The following is a 21,987-nucleotide window of genomic DNA, read 5'->3' as shown; positions in this document are numbered from 1 at the left end:
CTTCCTCCAGACAACGCAAAAATGGAAATAAGCTACTAAATATAAAATACTCAGCACAGTGCCTGGCCCGCCGTCAGCACAGTATCAAGAGCACTGGGATCAGTACTTGGGCTTCTTCATCTTACAGCATCTGATCCAGTGCCGCTGAACATGTTGAAGCACTCATTAAACATTTTCTCTGTTTTAAATACAAACAAGATTTCCGTCTCATGGGCCGGCCCCATGGCTTAGCGGTTAAGTGCGCACGCTCCGCTGCTGGCGGCCCAGGTTCGGATCCAGGGCGCGCACTGACGCACCGCTTCTCCGGCCATGCTGAGGCCGAGTCCCACATACAGCAACTAGAAGGATGTTCAGCTATGACATACAACTATCTACTGGGGCTTTGAGGGGAAAAATAAATAAAGTTTAAAAAAAAAAAATATTTCCGTCTCTGGACTCTCTCTCGCTCTCTTGAGGAGTTCAGAGTTTTCACATGCCATGCATTATTCATTCTCACTCCCTTATTTGGTCACAAGAGTAGAGCTCTGAAGGAGAGCCCAGGCCTTGGGACATTACGGCCAGTGAGCTCACTCCAATTCCCACGTACCTGTCTGAGAAGTATGAAGCAGAGACATTTACGAGATCCAGATCTCTGCGGACATTGTCTCCTGGCCTTGTGCCTCCTTTCAGTAGGGTTTACAAGAGGCAGCAAGCCTAGTCCTCAATTTAAGAAGGGTGGAGCTATGGATATTCAGCTGTCATATTAGTTCCATATGAGGACACAGTGATTCCCAACATGGGCACAAATTAAATATTAAATTGGCCCAGCTAAAATAATTCTCATCAAAGAGAGATAAAGAACTAGAGCTTTCTGAGCTGAGTCCCAGGCCGTGGATGGGTTAGTCATTGTTATCCTGTACCTTTGGCTAATTTGACTTTTTTGTGAATGCCCCAGAGGTTCAAGGTGAATAGGCTGTGACTCATCCAAAGAGACAAGGTGAATTAAAATGCCTTTAATTACAAAGGAATTTGAATTTGTTGACCCGAGAATTTAGAGATGCAAACTCTGGTTAAAACTACTCTAGAGAAAAGATTTGTGAATTTAACCATAATTACTTTCATTCAATTCTAAAGAAATGTTAATTGTGAAGATAGTTTTTGTAAAGAAATCATTATATGTGGGGGAAGAGGTTTAATCACTGTGCATTTGGAGACAAAGGATTCATTTGCTGGAAGATACTGCAGGTGCCAGAACTGAGTTTCTAGGGAACAACATAATTTCACTTTTAAAAAAATATAGTATGGCAGCCCTGTGGAAATGTTTACACCTTTCTGAAGGATATCTAGACACTTGGAATTGAAAGTACCAGAAAAGGAGCCAGTAAGCAGTCTTTCGTTTCAAAGGATGTAGGTTGGAAGTGACAGTGTCAAACCTTACCTGAGCCCTGTGCTCCTGGAGAGCAGTGATGGTTGAGAAATCCCTACCCTTTGTGTTCTGAGAAAGGACTAACCACAAAGGACCACTAGTCTCTAGCACGTTCCAAGACACAACCCACCTCCACCCTTCCTCAGTGACGCCTTTATTTTATAAAAACCCCAATCTTTCTACTTCTTCTTTGAGACGTTCCCTCATTAACGAGCATTCTCTGTATTGCAATAGCCTGAGTAGAATCATCTCAATTATCCAGGAAACATTGTCCTTGATAAAAGTAAAAAAAAAAACTCTCTCTATCCCATGTTTTCTCCTAACTAAAAATTAATTCTTAAGTTGTTAAGTCTGTATCTACCTGGCACCAGGTAGAGATCTGAAAGTTATACTCAATGAGTCATCTCAATGGTGTATCTACGCCTAACAGTGAACCAACCTATTTGGAATCGCTTTCTAGCCAGATGTTTGGCTGAAGCACAGCTGTGAATAATGCCCATTAGAAAGCTCAGCTCTTGGTTTTTCTACAACTGGAGCACTGCCTGGTCTTGTTAGACAAAAGTCCTTCCACTTAATGCCCATCTCTGGTCTGAATGCCCAGCCCCCTGGCTGACTTCCTCGTTGCACATCACACCCGCTCGCAGATGCTCCAAATAATGTGCTGCCTGAGGCTCCCTGCTGACCATCCTACCTCCCCCTGCCGGGCTCTGCTGATGTCTACCTAGTGCGAAAGACAGAATTCCCAGAACAATTAAGGCGATGATTTTTTTCAAGCTATTGCTACAAGGAAGATGTCCATTAATGAGGAATGTCTCAAAGAAAAGGAAGAAGGCCTGGGGTTTCCTAGAGGCAAGTAAGCGAGGGAGTCATCCTCCATTCCCAAAGGAGTCATGAGGAAGGGTGCAGGTGGCTCTCATCTCGGAATATGCTAGAATATGTGAGAGCAGAGTGGTTGTCTACAGTTAGCCCTTTCTCAGAACACAAAAGGCAGGAGATTTCTCAATCCACACTGCTTTTTAGAAACACAGGCTCAAATAAAACTCAACATTGTCACTAGTGTCTGAGTCCCATCATCTCACCAAAAACTAAGCCCCAGCACTGACAAAGCCCTTGCAGGCCACCATGTGCCAAAAACAAAAACAGTTACTCTTAAGACAATAACTGCCAACCTTCACACAATAATGCTTTGTTTTCCTGGGGCACTTGGACTTTGGCTAATTGGCCACGTAGAGAATGGATTTTCAGCAAACTGGCTTTCAGAAAGTTGGCCCTCTTCCACACAATGGTCCCTAAGGTCACACAGATACCGGTGTTTTTGTCTCTCTCCTGAAGCAAATCCTGAGGCCTGGAGGGTGCTGACCTACCTTGCCAGCTCCATCCCCACCACGCTTACTCCAGAGCCAGGGAGCCTTCAATAAACGCTGGCTGAATTAAAGCATTCTTACCTAAATCTACCACTTATTCATCAAGCAGAATCATTTTCAAACAGTTTCCAGCTCTGAAAATCTCAAACGCATCAGCTGTATTCAAACCTTACATCCTGAGGGGAGACAACCACCAGAGGACAAAACCAGAGGGTTTATGTTCCTGGGTCTTTCCCTGGCTCCCACACCTGGCCTGTGCTTGTCCAGTACACTGGACACTGGTGTCAGAGGAACTCGGAGAGACTCACTCATCACAGCAAGGGAAGAAAGCGAAGGAAAAATAAAAACCTACAACGAAATGCAAGTATAGGCCCTGCAACACTCAGCGTGGTGTGACTTAACAGCAAAGCCCCGTGCATGAAACCCAGAGTTTGTTACCGAACCAGGTTCATTCTGCCCATCACCCAGAAAGCTAATCACCGAGATGACGAGATTGCAGAGAGAGAGGGTTTATTAATCACAAGGCAGCCAGGTGAGGAAATGGGAGAATGAGTCTCAAATCCACTTCCCCGAAAATAGGGACTCAGGGATATTTACGGGATGGGGGGCAAGGTGGTCTGAAATGCGGGGATAGATGAGTGGAGGTGAGGAGAGGTGAGGTGACTGATGATCTGTGCAAGCGTAATCAGATTTCATGCCTCTTCATAGGATGCATGTTCACAAAATGGCGGAGTTGGCATGACCTGAGGGTGGAGTATTTAGCTTCTTGACGTCAAAAGGTTGCTTATCGGACCTCTGCGAGGGCCCAGTTGATGAGTTGGTGGTCTCAACTGGCCTGAAGTGGACAAGGCGTTCTAATTCCTGAAAAACAGCTCAAACCTCCATTACCATGGTGACCCGGGCTTCAAGGAGATGCTATCTATAGGAACCTAGTGGGAGTCAGATAGCATATCGCCTCAACAGCACAGTTAACAATGGGCGGGGGAAACAGCTAAAAGCTACAATCAGTAATTGAGAAAAGGAAAAAAACTTTAGTTCCTAGCTGCTTAATCATCAATGGCTAACTGTTTGCCGGTTTCAAGTTCAGGCATCTTTGTTTCCTTAGAACAGGATGAGAACCTCCCAAGAGGTCCTAAAGCTGCCCCTTCGGTACCCCGTCTAGGAGAATGTTGCCCTACGTGGAAAGAAAAAGGCTGCCGGTAGCCACAGCAGGCTTGGTTGGGAGTGGCAGAGAGCTCCAGCATCACACAGCTGTGGAGAAGATTCTCTTATAGACAAGACTGGAAGGAAGCCAAGCCTATCACGGAAAGAAACTGACACAAGTGTGGCCCTTCCAGTTGCTCCACAGTAATCAGGGCCCCCAGGCAAGCAAAGCAAACACCGTAAGACAGAACCACATGCAGGAGGAAGAGACTCCAACTTAGACTCAAATCATTTCATCCAGGCTAAGGGTTATTGTCTTACCTCCTCAGTAAGGAGAACTCCTCATATACCATCAGACCTCGCCACACAACATTTAAGAGACGGAATACACAAACGAGCAAGGGCCAGAGTGTGTCTGATGGTAGAACTCTGACCCACAGCCTCTGCAGTAACCTGTGCAGATCTGTCAGGACTTGGTCAATGACCACCAGCTTCCAAGTCAGGACCTAGCAGAGAAAGCTGTAGGAGAACAGAATATGTCACTCTAAAGTATGCCACGTTGGCATAATGAGTATTTTGAGCTGGAGGCAAATGAGGATCAACAGATGCAGAAAGAAGCTTTCCTGGATTTTCCCTTATCTGACTAAAAGGAGAAACTTCTGAGAAATGAGGGTTGCCATAAATCCCCTCTCCCAAGGAAGTTTTATGGCCCTGAAGAAGATGGAAAGTTGGTGCCAAGGTGGATCTGCACAAATAACCCTCATCTGCCATTAGTTCTCCCATACATTTACCTTCCCACAGTTTGCTGCGTGGAAGTCTAAAATCCTTTTCCTTTGTCTTGTCATTTCTCTACAAATTCATTGTTCTTTTGTAAAGATGCTATATAAGCCCAAGTTCTAACCACCCCCTTTGAGTTACTCATCACTGAGTTTTCTCCTACTTGATGTGTGTTGCACACATTAATAAACTGTTGGTTTTTCTTGTGCTAATCTCTCTTTTGTTAGTCTAATTTACAGGGCCCCAATCAGAGAACCCAAAATGGATAAGAGGAAAAAGATTTTTTTCTCCTTCCCTACAAAGCCAGATATGCTTCTCAAGCCGGTTACTTAAGATGCCCACTTCTAGTTAGCCCGCCGCCGGCTTCACCAAGCCAACAGCCTCCAGCCAGAGCCTTCCCCTTTTTTCACTATAAAACTTTCCCACCACCCTGCCTGACCTTGGAGTCTTGGATAGACGCAAGTGAGGGAGGCTGACTCTCTGGCTACAGCAAGCCTTGAATAAATAGTCCATGCTTGTTCTCATTTGGATGGTCTTCATTTATTTCCACACATTAGAGTTCATTATAAAGTAGAACCTTGCTTTGGCCAAGGGATTTCTCTCTAGCCATTTACAAATACCCAACTGTGCAAAGGCCAGGTTTTTTTTTGAACCACTTTCACACTAGCACTAGCAGCAGGTTGTGAAATTAAGTTTTTATTGCTTCACATAAGTTAAAATGAGTAGAGAGGAGAAAACAGAACTGGGCCCCCCCACCAGTTAAGGGCCAGGAACTGAACATGACTCAAAGACGTGCCCCAGCATACTTAACATTAGAGTCATTAATAGCACCTATTCTGTAGGGTTTTTGTGAGGATTAAGTGAGTTTATACAGGTCAAGTGCTTAGGTCAGTGCCCAGCACATAACAGTGCTCTATTAAGACTGCTGTTTCAGAGTATGGGCTTGTGAGTCCCAACTCATACTTATGTCATTGTCATAAAGACCTCAGCCAAAGCATTTCATACCTGGACAAGATGGGCCCTACTGGACAGAGAGAATTCTCTAGGCAAATCTTTATCTGGTTTTGCCCAGTCTGAACACAGTCTCCTGAATTTATCTCAATTTGGCTTACTTCTTTCTAAATGTGCTACATGTCACAATACCAATTGGAAAGTGAAAACACTAAAGGTCTATCTCTGGGTGGCTGGGTCAAAAGTGGGACTGCAGTTAGATATTGCAAGTGGGGAAGGTCTGCTGTCCAGAGTGAGTCAAGAAAGTATTCTGTTGTGTGTTTTAGAGTAAAGCTCTCTTATTTGTGACACTTGTTGTGGGTTGAATTGTGTCCCCACTCCAAATACTCATACATTGAAGTCCTAACCCCCAATACCTCAGAATGTGACCTGATTTGGAAATGGGCTCTTTGCAGGTGTAATCAGTTAATATGAGGTCAGACTGGAGTAGAGTGGGCCCCTAATCCGATATGACTGGTTTCCTTATAAAAAGGGGAAATTTGGACAGAGATATGTGCGCAGGGAATGTCATGTGAAGACTGGAGTTATGCTGCTGATAGCAGCTCCACACAAAGTTGACATAATGGAAGCCATACTGTAGAAACGAAACCGTAAATGACCTCTGATTAACTAAGCCAGCTGGATATGCACCCTCCAGGAGATATACATGCTCTGTCAATTTTGTGCCCCTGCTTGTGTGTGTACCTCCCAGCTGTGATAAGATGATAACTTTGTTCTTTTGAGTTCCTTAGAAATGTGTTGGCCCCCAGACAGAGATTCCATGCTGATATCCATCATCAATGACAACTAAAGATCTGGTGTGGCGATTCCCAGTCTGTAACACCAGAGGGTCAACATTCCTAACCCCCTCCCTTGTAACCCACGGGCCTATATAACTGCTTCAAGATTCTGTGCCCCTCTTAAGATGGTTCTTTAGGATGCTAGTCCACCGTCATCTGATTTGCTAGCTCATCACTTAATAAAATGCTTTCTCTCTGTCACCATCTTGCCTCTTGACAGATTGGCTTTTGTCTTGCAGTGAGCAGATCATGCCCTTTACACAGTAACACTGCCACAAGCCAAGGAACAACCAGAAATTAGGAGAGAGGCCTGGAACAGATCCTTCCCAGTGCCTTCAGAGGTAGCATAGCCCTGTTGTCATTCTGGAGGCCTTTTATTTTTTTCACACCATTATGCCATGATTCATAGGGAATGAGTTCCAGTAGCTCCAGCTCCTTTCATTGGTTCTCACAAACTGTGCTTCTCTGGGTGGAGCAGTTGAACCCAAGTTCCTTTCTCTTTTGCTTCCATCTTTTTCTGATCATTTTGCTTCATGTGTTTCAGGAAGCTATCTCGGCTCTTAGACTGTTTAATATGCTCAATATGTACATTAATTCTCTTGGCAAGAATCTTGCCCTTGTTTGCTTACAACAATGCCAACAGTGTGTGGGGTCACACTGTAGCCTCTTCCCATTTTGCATGGTAACATTGGTGGGGTATTCCTTTTTGAATAGTGCCCATTCCCTGATGTCGACAATGTCACTTTTCTGTAGATTGACATGTATATGGTCACAGGAACAGCTCCATGTTTTCTAAAAGGCCTAGAGAACACATAGCGGGTGCCTCGCCTCTTTCCCTTTGTGTTGGTCATTTTGGTGAATTACCGGAGTGTAATTACTGGCTGAAAGGCCCTGTGTCATCTTGATTTCAGACTTCTGGTCTCCAGAACTGCCAGACAATACATACATTTCTGTTGTTCTAAGCCACCAGTTCATGGTACTTTGTTAGGGCAGCCTTAGGAAACCAATATACTTGTAGAAAAGCTAGGTAACTACGAAAAGAATCTGCCCACAGTGTAACAATGTGCTGTCTGAGACCCTGTTCCACTCAAACGGAGAGAATTAATAAAAATATGAAATAAAACTTGCCTCAGGCCTTTAATAAGCACTCCATAAGGCAGAACTTCCCACTCTTACAAACCACTGATGGGCGTGTGCCCTGACACGGCCTTTTCAGAGGGCAGTTTGACGGTATCTATCGATAAAATACACACACCCTTTGACACAGAAATTTTACTCATAGCACTTGATCCTACACAGATACTTGCATTAAATACACAAAGATATTCAATGCAGCATTTGTTGATAGTAGCCAAAACGTGAAAAAAAAAAAGTCAAGTCCTATGGTAGTTCTGACCCCCCCACACAGAATATGTGGTGGTTAGGCATTCCCAGATCAATCTCCGTGCTAATGTGGAGAACTCTCCAGGCCTAATCGTTAAGAGAAAAAAGCAAACTGTGGATCAATAGGTGTAGAGTGTAACAATTCATGTTTTTAAAAATCAGTAACAAGGGGTTAAGGATGGCAGGAGAGGGGTAGGGAGGCAGGTGGCCATACAAACAAGATACGATACTAAAGTTAGAGGCACTAAGACTGTCTTGTGGCCCACCGGAGGCCTCCTCCAGCAGCCCGCTCTGCCTCCCGGCCTCATCTCACACCTTTTCCCACAGCTCCCTGGGCTCGGGCTACTGGTCTGCCCTCCGTTCCTTCACCACCAAGCCTTTCCTGCCTCGGGCTTTGCTCTGTCATTGCCTTTTCCTGATGGCTCTTCTCCTGGACGTTTGCAAGGCCAGTGTCTTATTCAGGTCACAGCCTAAACATCCCCTCCTCAGAAGGGCCTTCTCACCTCACTGAATGTAACAACCTCCCCTCTCACGTCATCCCATCTCTCTCCTGGCCCTTAGCACAACTCGTAATGATCTTGTTATTGATTTATTCACGTACACCGCTACTCTCCATCTTCCCCCCACTAGAAAGCAAGCTCCACGGAGGCCAAGGGTTTGTCTCTGACATTAACTCTCAGTACAGTGGAGGAGCTCAATACTGCACAATGAACGAACCTGCTTTACAAGTTTTCCCAGCTAAGACTGACGTCAAACTTTAGGGCTTTCATCACCCATTATCCATGTATTAGAACAGATCCAGAATTGCTTTCTAAGGAAAATTCTGGCCCTGCTGACAGGTGTGCTTCTGTGAGCCACCTCCATGGGCAAGTGGGCTGGCCTCAGTTCAGGCACAAGTCCTGGTCAGACTCCCCGGTTTTCTCAAAAAGTTGTCCACGCTATCTGCACCTCAGGAATCTGCCCTTAGAGAGTGACTTAATCAATGCTATGTCCCTACTTGTCAGAGGACAAAACATCAAACTCACTGCTAGCCTATATTTAGCAACTCTCACTTCGTTGCGAGAAATAATATTGATGGAGGACTGCTCGGAGAACATGCCATCTGTTCTTTCCTTTCATTTTAAATGCAACCTTTTGAGTCAGCCAGACCCTCAGAAATTGAACCACATTTGCTTCCTACATGAAAGTTTTTACTAAACTATACTTTTTCACTATGCTTTTGACCTACATTGAAAGATACTGTGAGAGACAACCCTGGGCAGTTCATTATTATATATTATTATATATTCCATATGAATGTTTTTGAGGATATTATTTGCTACATCACACTGGGCCTCCTATTGAAGATCCACAGGAGAAATGTCTCAGCTCTCAGTAACGAGAATAGCTGCTTTTCTCTGAACCACTGGTTTGTTTTTAATCTTTTATGTGCCATTAATCTTGTTTATTCCTGTGCTTTGGAGGCTAAGAGGCTCAAAGCCACACATCTGGGATCATACCAACGGCACTTTATGAGCTAACCTTACCTCGGGTTTCATCAAATTCTTCATACCCTTATTTCCCTTTGATCCCAATTTCTTTGCTCATCTTTTTTTTTTTTTATCTTGTTAAAGTAAATATACTATTATAGAGGGTATAATATCTTTTCTGGAACAAGGCAGGGAATCTATATAAATAAAGTTAAGATTTTGACAGTTTGTTACCACATTACACAAAAACAGTGATGGGGGGCACATTTGGGTGGCGTGACGTAAAACACAGACCTTGTAGCAACCCCAACGTTTGGTTCTGAGCTTCCTAGCGTCACTCCCAGGACTAATGAGACTCAAGCCCAGCGAGAAGTCCATGTGATGATCTATTGGAAAAGATGTTCCATGATGCCAGGAGCAAAGAATACACAGTGGCTTCCAGTATGAGCACCAAGTCAAACTCATTAGCTCGGGCACTATAAGTTGCAGCTGCTGATTTGTAATAGAGCTGCTTCTTACATGGGCAACTCTGTTTTTGGTGTGCTCCACATGAGTTTCAACATTCTATTCCATGCTTCCACCTCACAGCCCCACCTGTCCCCTCACTGCCCTGCAGAACCCTCCTACTCATATCCAGTATCAACACACCCCCAAATCCCTCAGCCTTTTCTTGGAACACTTTCTTCTTGTTCCTCAGATGAACAAGGAATCAGATGGCCTCTAATTATACCCCTTCCCTGAAGTCAAGGTCACAATTTGAAAAATTTCAGAAGGTGTTATTCATATAGATACAATGTTGTAAGATGATCATTCTGAAACGTGACCCTGAGGAGACAGCCCTCTCAAGAGGCTGCTTTTCCTTCTGCGCGTCATATCCCACAAAGCCTGGAGGCTCCGAAGCTCTTGGGAATAGAGCATCCATCGTCAGACCTCACCATTCCTTATGGTTTTCGCCTACCAACCTCCTGGTCACTCTTCCCCATTCACTGATGACTTCGGCACTGTTTCCCGCCTTTTCTCCCCCCACTGCTGTTGTAATTATTCTCAATGATTTCAACATCCACTGGGATGATCCACCCCACACTCTAACCATCCATTTTTATTCTTTTAATCTTGGTTTCAATCATCTTTTCCTTTACTGTACCACAGCCTCACAACTAGAATCATCATCAATAATGGTGCCACCTTCAAAATCTCAGTGTCAAACACCCAACTCTTTGACCATCCCCTCTATCTTTCCACTCACCTTCCCTAGTACTCCCTCCCTCTCTAGCAAAGATCTCATACGGTCCATTGAGCTGACCATTTTTTCACTATCCAGAGCCCCCATCCTATCCTCACTTCCTTGTGCAGTATGAATTCCACAGTCCAGCACTAGAAATACTCCCTTGCAATACCCTTAACTCCCTACTTGCTCTCTCCTTCCATTGTACTCATCTAGCGAAACCCCACCCCTGTTGAACTCAAGCACGTCGTGGAACATTTCTAGAGAGACTCACATGGCTGGGATGACTGGACTCACTTCAAATTTCTATGACCACAAGTATCAAATGTGCACTCAACACTGACAGGCACTCATCTACACTTCCCGAATAAATGTGCTTTCCCACTCTTTGGGATTACATAAAGGAAGATAATCCAGGCCATAAATGAGCACCATTTCTCAGCTGTCCAGACCGTGGCTGGCCACCAGTGGGGTCCAATTACAATAATCACTCAGATCTCTCAGGCTAGTGTGGGACCCTAGCCCCTTCTGCACTTCTGGGGCTCCCTAAGGGCATCTCACATGCTCTCGTACAGTCCTCTCAACATTATCCTCTTCCTCCTCTCATTGATATCTGCTATCCAGAAGGCCACTTGAGGTGGCGCCTCCCTGTGGATAATGCTGTAATGGAAATGTGTCCTGTCTGCTCAGGGCCCCTCCCCTGTCCTCTGTAGTGCTGATAGGACTGTGATCTCAGTACCCACAGCCACAGACTGGGCACACTCGCCCTGGACTCAGCTGACCATAGACTCCCGTTCCCCAGCAAAAATGATCAGTCCAGGAGTGGGCACTGCTGCAAGCCTGGTCACTCAGAGTTCTCCTCCACAAATAACAGGAGAAAAAAGACATCTTTCACTGAGTTTCTTACCCTGGAAGGATGTGAATCTGGAACACAAGCAGCATGTTGCCTTAAAGGTGGAGGAAGCCTTTCTCCAGGAGGCCAAATATTCAGAGATGGAGAGGCCACGCACCATCGTTTGAACCTCCTCATCCATCCAGACCTGAAAATCTGTCCCTGGACTGGAGAGGTACAGGCACCAGTGAGCCCCCTTTGTGCGGGAACCAGCTGGATATGGGTTTCTTCCATCTGTACCCAAACCGACTGATAAAGTTAGTTGTCAGTGCGAAGAGTGCCATGCCCTGGTGCTCTCGGCCCTATTCCCCTCAAGGAGCCAGATCTGCTTGAAGGTCCCTGGGGTCTTCACCACACCTGAGCCACATTGTTCCATGCAGGAGAGGGAAGAGTGACCCCCTCACTGCACCACACATTGAAGTGCAACTTGCTCCCCAGAACCTCACCAGTTCCTACAGCTTCTGCCAGCAGCCTACTCTCTACAGGGCTGAGAGAATCTAAACTGGAGGCAAATATGCAAGGCATGGGCCTCGCTGTCCTCCTCAATCCAGGCTCTCCCTCGGCTCCAAAGCAAAAATCTCTCCTCCCTCCCCTTCCAGTCAATAGCCCTCTGCCCACCCGTTGTCACACATGCTCAGACATGTCTGAACACCATGTTCAGCTCAGTCTGAAAACACACACACACACACACACACACACACAAATGCACGCACTTCTAAGTTTAAAGTAATGAAAAAGAACCAAGGGAAAGGATTGTAGAATGTTTTGATTGGAATGGTCAAGAGGAAGGAGACCCATGCAAAGAAAATGAAGAGAAGAATAAATATAATAACTTGAATGACTTTTACAAGACTTAGAAAGGACCATAAGTTCTTCTTCTCATATGCAAGCAAAAAAAAAAAGTTTCCAGCCTCTATCTAAAAACGTAGCCAAACTGTAATTTCACACGGTCAAATCCATTGTCTAATTGGTTTCCACCTAGTACCATTTTTGAGGAATTGCCCCCTCCTTTCTGTCCATAGGCTTGCAGTGGGAACACTCATGTTCATACAGAATAACCTCCCTCCCAGCCCCTGACCACAGACCAAAAGCCTCTACCCCAGGAATTTGGAATGAAGACCAAGAGAGGCAGCTCAGCCTTACCAGGGTGGGAGTGGGGGAGTTATAAGTTGCAGGAGCTGTTGGCAGCAGTTTTCTAGATCCTGGGTTCCTGGCTCTAGTTTGGCTGAGGCCCAGTCATGCGCCAGTTCTTAGGTTCAGCATAGACCCCAATACCCTTCCAAAGAATTCTGTTTGCTGAAACGAGCTCAAATGGTTTTTGTTACTTGCAGCCAAAAGGTGTTAATTAGAAAAGATATCTAATGAGCCAGAGATGATTGGTAGAGAAATGTGAAATGAGAAGAGGAAAGGATCATAAATAAATAAATAAGGAGACCCAATCCATGTCTACAAGGAAGGAGGTGCTAGAGGCTGGGCAAGAGATAAGGGACCACAGGTGCAGAATTCTCCCCAAAAGCAAGTAATGTCAAGATGACAGAAAGGAGCGGTTACCATGAGAAAGAAAACTAGCTTTGACAAGTATCTTGGGAATGTGCAGAAAGGGGCCAATTTTAAAAACTGAGGCTTGGGAAGGAATCAAGAACTGCCTTATACTAAGTGACTTGCTTCTGGAAAAGCAAAGAGTCAAATAAATGACATTTGACCTTGCGTCTACACACCTGCCACGGGTCACATAAACCCAGTCAACAGCACTGCCCGAAAGGTGGCCTCCCTGACTTAGGGCTCAAAAGCTTGTTCTCAGACCTCTCAGCTAACAACACTGCTCCTGGGAGGAGCCCGTGTAGCAGCAGATGGGAAGATGTTTTGCAAAGTTACAATGACTCCTCCAGTGCGAAGGAGAGAAACCACCATTTAATTTTCATCCCCCAATTGTCTTATTGAACACGTAGACAAAAAGAGAGAGATGGAAACTAATGAAAGAGAAGCAATCTTCTAAAACTAAAACAAAAAATTAGCAGTGCCCAGAAACCTGACCCCGTAGTTCCTGTGCAAAGCTTTTCCATCACTTTCTGTCCCCTACAGACGGAGTCCTAGACCTTAAGTGTGGCCACTGCCACTTTGCCCACTTCCTCTGTCACCACCCCAGCCTTCCTCTCTATGCACCAGCAACACCAAATGCTCAAGGTTCTCCACCTCCCCATGATGGTCCCCACCTCTACTCCCAGTGGTCAGCCTCTAGCCCGTCTCCCTCCTTGGGGGTGCAGATTTGGGTTTTTTGCTTTTTTTTTTTTTTTTTAATATCACTTTGTTTTTTTAACTTCAAGTCCCTCTAACAATTAACTTCGCTTCCTTAGATATCTTTTCTAATTAATATTCTTTTGGCTGCAACTAGCAAAAATTGCTCAAGCTCCCTTCAGCAGACAGAGAATTCAATGGAAGGACACCGCCCTCTCCAACCACACCTGGCTCATTCACGCGCTTCGTTCTTTTGACCCTCAGCTCATGGGTCCTCTACCCCAGGAAGCCTTCAGGGTCCTGCTAGGTTAGGTGCCGCACCTCTGGGCTCCCATCGTGTGCTGCACAAAGTTAGGCCATGAGCTCCTTGAGGACAGGGACTCTGTTCCCCTTTGTCAGTACTTTGCATGGCTGCTCTTGGGAATTCGATAAACGTCTGTTGGACACATTCATGAATTATTCAAGAAGGTAAATTCCCACTGGTGACCTTTGTAATGGATATTAATCACTGTCAACCACAGATTTTTTAAAATTCCTGAGCATTTGTTCTTGCCCATGGAATTCTATTTCTCAGCAGTCAATTTCAGTCATTTTCACACACATTCATCCTGCCTTAGAGTCTCTGGCACACTCTCCTCCAGCAAAGCAGATTTTCCATTTGAACTTGGGATTGCTCCATTTATCAACATTACGTTGCTCTGAAATTTAAGGCCACACTCATTATCATGGACTCGATGTTATCTGGTGACATGAACACTTAATTAGAAACCATCTCAGATATTTCAGATCTCAGAATGCTTTTCTCAAAGGACTGAAGTTGAATGATATGCTTGGCATTTATTTAAATGACAATAATAAGTACCTTTTACTGCACCCTTACTTAAGCAGCTGGGACTGGGTTAAGCATTTTAGATGTCTGACCTCACTTAATCCTTACAATAACCCCCAGGAATGATTGTCATTTTATAGGTGAGGAGATTGCTATCTAGAGAGGTTAAGTAATTTGCTCAATAGGACGCAGATGGTAAGTGGTAGAGCCCAGAACCAAGGATATCAGATTCTAAATCACCCATAGTCCATATCAATAGGTGCCTAAGAAAAAGATGGACTGAGAAAGGGTGTGATGAAAACCCGAAAGGATGCTGAGAAGATTGATTAAAAACCAGCGACTACATTTCATTATGTTCCCATGCAACTTTTTATTGCTCTAAGAATATTTGTTACTTTCATTATTCTCTTGTTATCTATCATAAAACTGAAAATTGGAACCTGAGGCTAAGTGATTGGGAGAGAATTATTCCTCACTTCTCCACTGGAATTTGACATAAGATCATATATCTAAGACCCCATTAGGAAGTTCTTGAAAGCAATAAGTTTGTAAACTAGATTACCAACAGCAAAGCAAACCACCTTGGGGTTCAGGAGTTCTGCGTTCTCTGAGACCAGAATGCAAACTATAAATCACCAAGACTTATGAAGATAATGAAGACTCCTTGAGGCCTCCCTCTGGATGCAGTGGACAGAGGTGCTGCTATACGCAACCCCACCTGGGCTTCCTATGGACACTGCCCTAAAAATGACTGCTATGCTCTAACAAACGTCCAGTGAAAATTTCATCCAGATTGACATAGATTGGTCAAAAAACCAAGCCTGAGTCTGAGCATGCAATCTGCTTGACTGGTTCTCATCAGGGTAGATTTCTCCATTGGGTTAGAAAAAGAAAAGTCCTAAAAGCGCTGAGGGCAGGTATTTTAAATGAATGAAAAGAACATATAAAAATTTAATGAGGGAAAATAAGTCAGCTCCTAGTTTTCCTCAAGAAAAAGGTCTCAGTGGTAAGGCCTTGGAATATGCCACACACTGAAAAATATTACCCTTAGAGGAATTGAAATTGAGGCCTAAGGGTTTCCTCCATCTTTGACTTTCTGTCCCCATAAGTGACAGGAAATGTGGTTTACTCGTAGAATTTCACTGTGGATTGCTTGAGGAAAGTTGACTTGAAAAAAAATCCATTGAAGTAAAGACAAATGTCTTATGGAAGGCAAGTACACAAATGAAAGGAAATGTTTAAGCTCTACTAAACTACTGATGAATTTTAAAAATGGTAACTGTGAAGCAAGGCAGGGTTGGAAATATTGTTAATTAGTGTATATTATGCCTTGTCTAATTAATCTTGAGAACCACGGTGAGTTACAGGGCAATTAAGCAGAGCCATTCCAGCCACTGACTTGCCAATTAACAGGAATTTTCCTTTCTTTCTATCTCCTGTAGAATTATCATTACTCCCTTGCTATGTGTACCATGGAATGACTCTTCCAAAGAAAAAATGCTGCTATCATATGAGTTGCCGCATTAATGTCCTATGTTTTTGTGTCTAATTCCAAAACATAGCATTCAACCAAAGGTGGAAACAGCCCAAACATCCATCAACAGATGAATGGATACACAAAATGCAACATAGCCATACAATAGAATATTATTCAGCCATAAAAAGAAATGAAGTTCTGACACACGCCACAATATGGATGAACCTTGAAAACATGCTAAGTGAAAGAAGCCAGACGCAAAAGGCCACATATAGTGTGATTGCATTTATATGAAATATCAGAATAGATAAGTCCATAGAGACAGAACACAGATTGCTGGTTGCCAGGGGCTGGGGAGAGGAGGAAAGAGAGAGCAACTGCTTAATGGGTATAAGGTTTCCTTGTGGGGTGATGAAAATGTTTTGGAACTAGATAGAGATGGCGATTGCACAACTTTGTATATGTACTAAATACCACTGAATTTTTCACTTTAAAATGGTTAATTTTCTGCCCTGTGACGTTCACTTCAATAAAAAAAATTGCAATAAGATAAAGCATTTTCTCTATGTCTTTAACAAAAAGGCCATGTGGAAATTTTAATGCAAAACTAAGAGTTAGGACAGTGTGATAAATGCTTCTAATAAAATCAAAATTGTGAGAGCAGGCCTCCTGTCCTCCACAGCACTCAAAAGTGAAGCATAAAATTTTTTTGGATGGGTCATAATCTTCTGAGGAGATGCAGATTTAATCAAAGAACTGTGGGTTTACTTGAGCAGGAAAACTCCCAGCCGCAATATTCTACCCACCATCCTTTATGCAAAAAAATTGCAGAGGCAATACCTCCCAAGGTTCTTTCTTTAAAGGTGTGGTTGTTATGTCTGTCTCTTGTTGCACCCATAGTGGGTGGGAGATCAAAGCTGTTCCCTACCAGAGATGGCTCCTCAGTTTCATGGAAGCACTGTGCACCACAGCGCTCACAGCTCATCTGAAGGCATGAACCTGCCTCCACACTCAGGCTCTAACCTCCTCACAGAGAAAGAGCTCTGAGTTTTAACCAAATCAGGAAATCTGAGAACACTGGAAAGTTCTCTTTGTGCTGTTTTAGGCTTCATGAGATTTGCTATATAGGATGCCTGCACCAAACCCTACGCTAAGGAAAAGTATTGTACCGGAGAGATGTATCAATTACGAATCCCAGGCCACTACTCCCATCCCTTCCCTCCCCAGAAAGTAATACCCTGGAGTTAGAAACTGCTTGAGTTATAAAATGATTTATCAGTACTTTGAAATAGTTCTGCTGACCATGATCAGAATGGTATCAAATTGGCTTAAGCAGGTTCAAAGCTAAATTGGTGGAAGAAACAATGGGTGTGTTTCTTAGTACAATCTTTTCCACATGGGATGATCTGGGAGTGTTATCTGAACACACTGCTATTCCTTACACACACTCTTTTCAAGTTTGATATTTGCACAGGACAGTGGCTAGAAAATAGACATATTTGAGTGCACATAGAAAGTAATCCATAAGCAATTATGCAATGTTGGAAGCAGGAGCTGAATGCAAACTTGAAAGCTACATTTGTGCAGCATCTTCATTTAGAAATTCCTAGATGTTGAAGGGGAAAAAAACCTAATTTGTGAGTGTTGACAGGAAAACGTATGTGATTATTCTAAAATCTCCTTTGCCTTGGGGCCATTTTCACAGGATGCAGGCACAGAATGCACTCGGAACTGTTCAGAGTTTCCCACCAAATCTCCTACTGTTATCTTTCTTGAGAAGAAGCAATGAAATAAATCAAGAAAATGAATTGATAATTAGAAAATTGATAACAAAACAAGCCCTAAAGATTGGATACCATTATTTGTCTTCGTCTCCTCACTCTAGAACTTTCTATACATCTTTGCAGGGAAAGGGGGAGGGAATCCATCAACATAATAAGATACTGACAGTCCATCTCTACTTGCCCCAAGCCATGAACACAGTGTTCCTCTCTTTAAGTACCTCCATTCATATCAAGGAACGTGAGAAAGACAGAGGTTTGCATCGAGATTCTTATCCAGAGATGGACCACTTGAGTTTGTGAACTCTCTGGAATTTTACAAAATGTTATTTACGTGCAACATCTAAAAAGAGGGTCAAAAATTTCATCAGGCTCTCAGAGAGATCCCTGACCCAGAAAAGCTCTAGATTCTTTAATTTAAAAGGCTCCCACTAGAGATTGAATGACTGAGCAGAACCTAATTTTGATTCAACCTTGGAGTTGCCGCCATCTTCATCATATTTAGAATTTCACATTGCTTCTCGACCTTGTCGCTAAGATCAAGTGTAGAATTTCACTCCATTGGTTTGTTCAACCAATTATTGTTGGGCCTACTATGTGTCAGAATGGAAGGTGGGGCAGAGAATCATTGTAAATTTTAAAATCAAGTCCCAGAAAATGAGGCAAACATTACACAAGGGAACTCACAATAGGAAACCAAATCAGGTATGTTTTATGAACACAGCGCTTGCTCCAAGGCAGTGATGACCGAAGCTGACCTGGCCCACTTGAGATTGGAGTTCAGATCAATTTTAGTTGGAATAAACCTCTCAAACCCTTCAGCCTTCCCTGAGTTTACCCTACACTGGTAGGCAGTGCACTGTGAGAAGGTCACCACTGAAATTCACATTGCATGTCTGCAGACATTCTCAAAACTAAATTAAGCCATTAACGTATTGTGGTTTCCCAAGACTCTAGTCTCACATATAATTTTTTGACAAGCTACTGTTGATTTGCCTCACGTGATTCCAGGTGGAACCAGTTCTGTTCTCTAGAATCTTCTCTGGCTAGATTCTGCCTCATCCACACAAACCCAGGAAGTATGAGAGTCTGAGTCACACGGGCATAGTTTAAAAAACGGTGTTCCAGCATGGACAATGCAGGTCCCCATCCTCAGCGTGTAGTTCCCATAGAGATCTCTCTCCACCCCCATGTATTTTTCTCACTGGACGCTGAGATTGCCTAGGCTTAGAGATGTTCAAGTTCACACAGGAAGCAGCAGAGTTGGATGGGAGCCCCGGGGCAGTGCTGCAGCGCAAAACCCACACTGCTGGCCCTAGCCATTCTGGGAAAGTGTCATCCCATTTTGCAGATAAGAAAACAGAGGTCTACTGTTTCTTTAAGCAAATCCTCTTGGCCCTCCCCCGGTATGTCCCTGACTAGGGTTCCGTGGGGCATGTTCTCTGTCACTTCCAGAGGGAAAGGAGACGTCCTCCACAACCAGCCCTTTTCCCTCTTTCTCCCCAGGTAAAACGTGTGCATCTTGGCAGTACCTCGGACACCAAGCCTTCGTATTTGTTTCCCACTGGAGAGCAGTGTTGGTCTGTCTTTAAGGCTCCTGGAGCAGCGACTGGCGCAGCCAGGCAGGGCTCAGGGGCGCTGACTCCAGCGGGGTGCGCAGAAAATCGCCTCTGTGCATTGAAGCCCTGGGTTCCGATCTTGCTCCTGCCAGCCTCTCCTCTGCCAAATTCAACACTAGGTATTAGCTCCTTTTATTTTCTCTGCCTCAAACCGTGAGGAAGCTGTGAAGAATGGAGAACTGCCCAGAGAGCGGCAGCACAGGCTGGTAGAGGCAGCGAAGCTGGGGGACCTCCAAAGGGGACAGGCTCCACCGGGTGCAGGGAGAGGTGAGGCTTCCAGGGTCGGGGGGGAGGGGGTAACGCCACAGCTGCCTGACACCCCGAGGCTGTGCGCTGTCACAGGTGGAGCAGCACTGTTGACTGGCACATAACTGAATGTTGCCTCTTATCAGGACAGCTTTTAGGCCAGAAATGCAGGTGGCAAAAATTATCTACCCATGTAAGCCAAATACAAGAGTTTCCGCCCCCAGCAGCATAATCTTCAAAGGCCCCTGCGAAAATAACCGTGCTCCTCCGAGGGCTTCGTATTCCCCAAGAGGATGTGGGCAACGGCCGGGATTAGAGTGAGGCGTCAGAATCACCCTGCACCTTCCCAGGTCTCTTTGTCACTCCGAGCTTGGAACCCCATCGCCTGGATTCAAACCCAGCTCCGGCGCCACCTGCTGGCCGCTCTGTGCGCATCGTCTCCGTATCTGTCAACGGGATGGTTGTAACAGCCCCTTCCCGGCGGGGTTCTGGGGCGGTCGGGAGACTCCAGAGCTTACAGCGGCGCCTGTCAGAGTAAGCACTGGAAAAGAGGTTTGCTATTTCTATGCCTTCTGTGTCAGCTGTGTCCCTCCAGTCACAAGACAGCACTACGTTTCAGTTAACAAAGACACAGCTAAAAATGAGATATTCTCATGCAAACAGTTCACTGACTCCAAAGAGAAAATATGGTTTATTCACATGGACACACAAGGTCGTGATGGAAGAGCCTTGTTTATCTGGTCACTAAGATTCTCAGCCTCAGCTGTCATTTTCAGACAAAACCCAAAGTTCTGTAAGCTGTGTTAACGTGAGGAACATTTCCTTGTTCCCCCTCAGCTGTGTTCGTACTTTAAAGAAATGTATACGAGTTTCAACCTTTTCTAATACAAATGGAGAAAAAGCAACAGAAAACTGAGAACAAAGGAAAGTAACTATAACTGGTAACCCCTTGTTATGGGTTGAATTGTGTCCCCCAAAATCCCTATGTTCAAGTCCTAACCCCCAATACTTCAGACTGTGACCTTACTTGGAAATCGGGTCATTGCAGATGTAATTAGTTAAGGCGAGGTCATACTGGAGTAGGGTGGGCCCCTAATCCAACGTGACTGGGGTCCTTATACAAAGGGGAAATTTGGACACAGACACACATACTGGGAGAAGATGAAGGCAGAGACTGGGGTGATGCGTCTACAAGCCAAGGAATGCCAACGTTTGCCAGCAAACTACCAGAAGCTAGGTCGGAGTCCTGGTACAGATTCTCTCACACAGCCCTCAGAAGAAACCAACCCTGCTGACCCCTTGATCTTCAGCTTCTGGCCTCCAGAACTAGGTGAGAATTTCTGTTGTTTAAGCCACCCGGTTTGTGCTGCTTTGTTATAGCAGCCCTGGCAAACTAATACACCCTGCCACAGTAAGAGAGTGCAGAAGGTTTATGTGGAGGGTAGTATGTAACAGTCAGTGGTCCATGGATATGCATGGATTTGTTCCTACCTGCCCTGCATGGACACTGTGCTCGGTCCTGGAGCTAAGGGTAAGTCATGGTCCCAGCACACAGGCACTCAAGCCTCAGCACTGAATTCCCTACCACCAGGGCGAGCGCTTGGGAAGGGTGTGAAGAGCTTGGACATGGCCCAAGAGGGATCTCCGTGTAACCAGTAGCAGCTGCACGTAACTGCGGAAAGCCGAGGTGGCCAAGGTGACAGATGCAACATCATCAGGAGTCTGGCAGTGATGGGAGAGGCTCCTGCCAGCTTCATAGGCCCAAGACAATGTTGCCGATGCAAAAATATGGGGGGAAAACATTATCTCATAGCAACTAGCATGACATCTTCTCTCACTGAAAAGACATTTTGCTAAGAATTTGGTGTGGGTGACTATGGTGAAACCCCAAAGGTTGTGCTACAGTAAAACTACGGGGTCACTAAACTGCTTTCAGGTGAGGGCAGGCTCTGTTAACGGCAGTTTTTCGTCTGGTGGAGCCAGTTAAGCTGAGCTCTGCACAGGGAAGGAGAGACCCCTAGTGGTAGGGCAAGAAAGAAGAGACTTTAGGGACAGGATAGAAGTGTCTAACTAATTAACTAGGATTTTCAACTTGTTTATGGGGTGGGGGGGTGCTTAAAGTCCTCCCTCAGTCTCCCCTGGGAATTTCCCAGTGACCCATTGCTCCTGGGTGCTTTGAGGAGGACCTTAGTGGGGGCAACTCAGTGAAAAGGAAAAATGAGCAGCTGACAGCTGGGTTAGCCCAGAAATTACGATACTTATCATCGCTCTGGTTGCAAGTCATGTGCACAAGGAAGAACACAGTCTGACTCCATGTAAAAACTATTCCCCTGGAATAACACATTCCCAAAA

The 21,987-nt window shown here is 44.8% G+C and overlaps 1 pseudogene; it reads right to left on the bottom strand.

Moving 5' to 3' along the window:
* Positions 1–6,776: 6,776 nt before the first annotated feature.
* On the bottom strand, positions 6,777–7,330 carry LOC101393455 (large ribosomal subunit protein eL21 pseudogene; annotated as a pseudogene).
* Positions 7,331–21,987: the final 14,657 nt, after the last annotated feature.

The sequence above is a fragment of the Ceratotherium simum genome, chromosome 6 (genome assembly GCF_057802395.1).
Source record: "Ceratotherium simum simum isolate JZ-2026a chromosome 6, ASM5780239v1, whole genome shotgun sequence".
In the NCBI taxonomy this organism is placed as follows: domain Eukaryota; kingdom Metazoa; phylum Chordata; class Mammalia; order Perissodactyla; family Rhinocerotidae; genus Ceratotherium; species Ceratotherium simum.
Note: the sequence above shows the minus strand (reverse complement) of the source record. Positions and strands in the feature narration are given on the sequence as shown.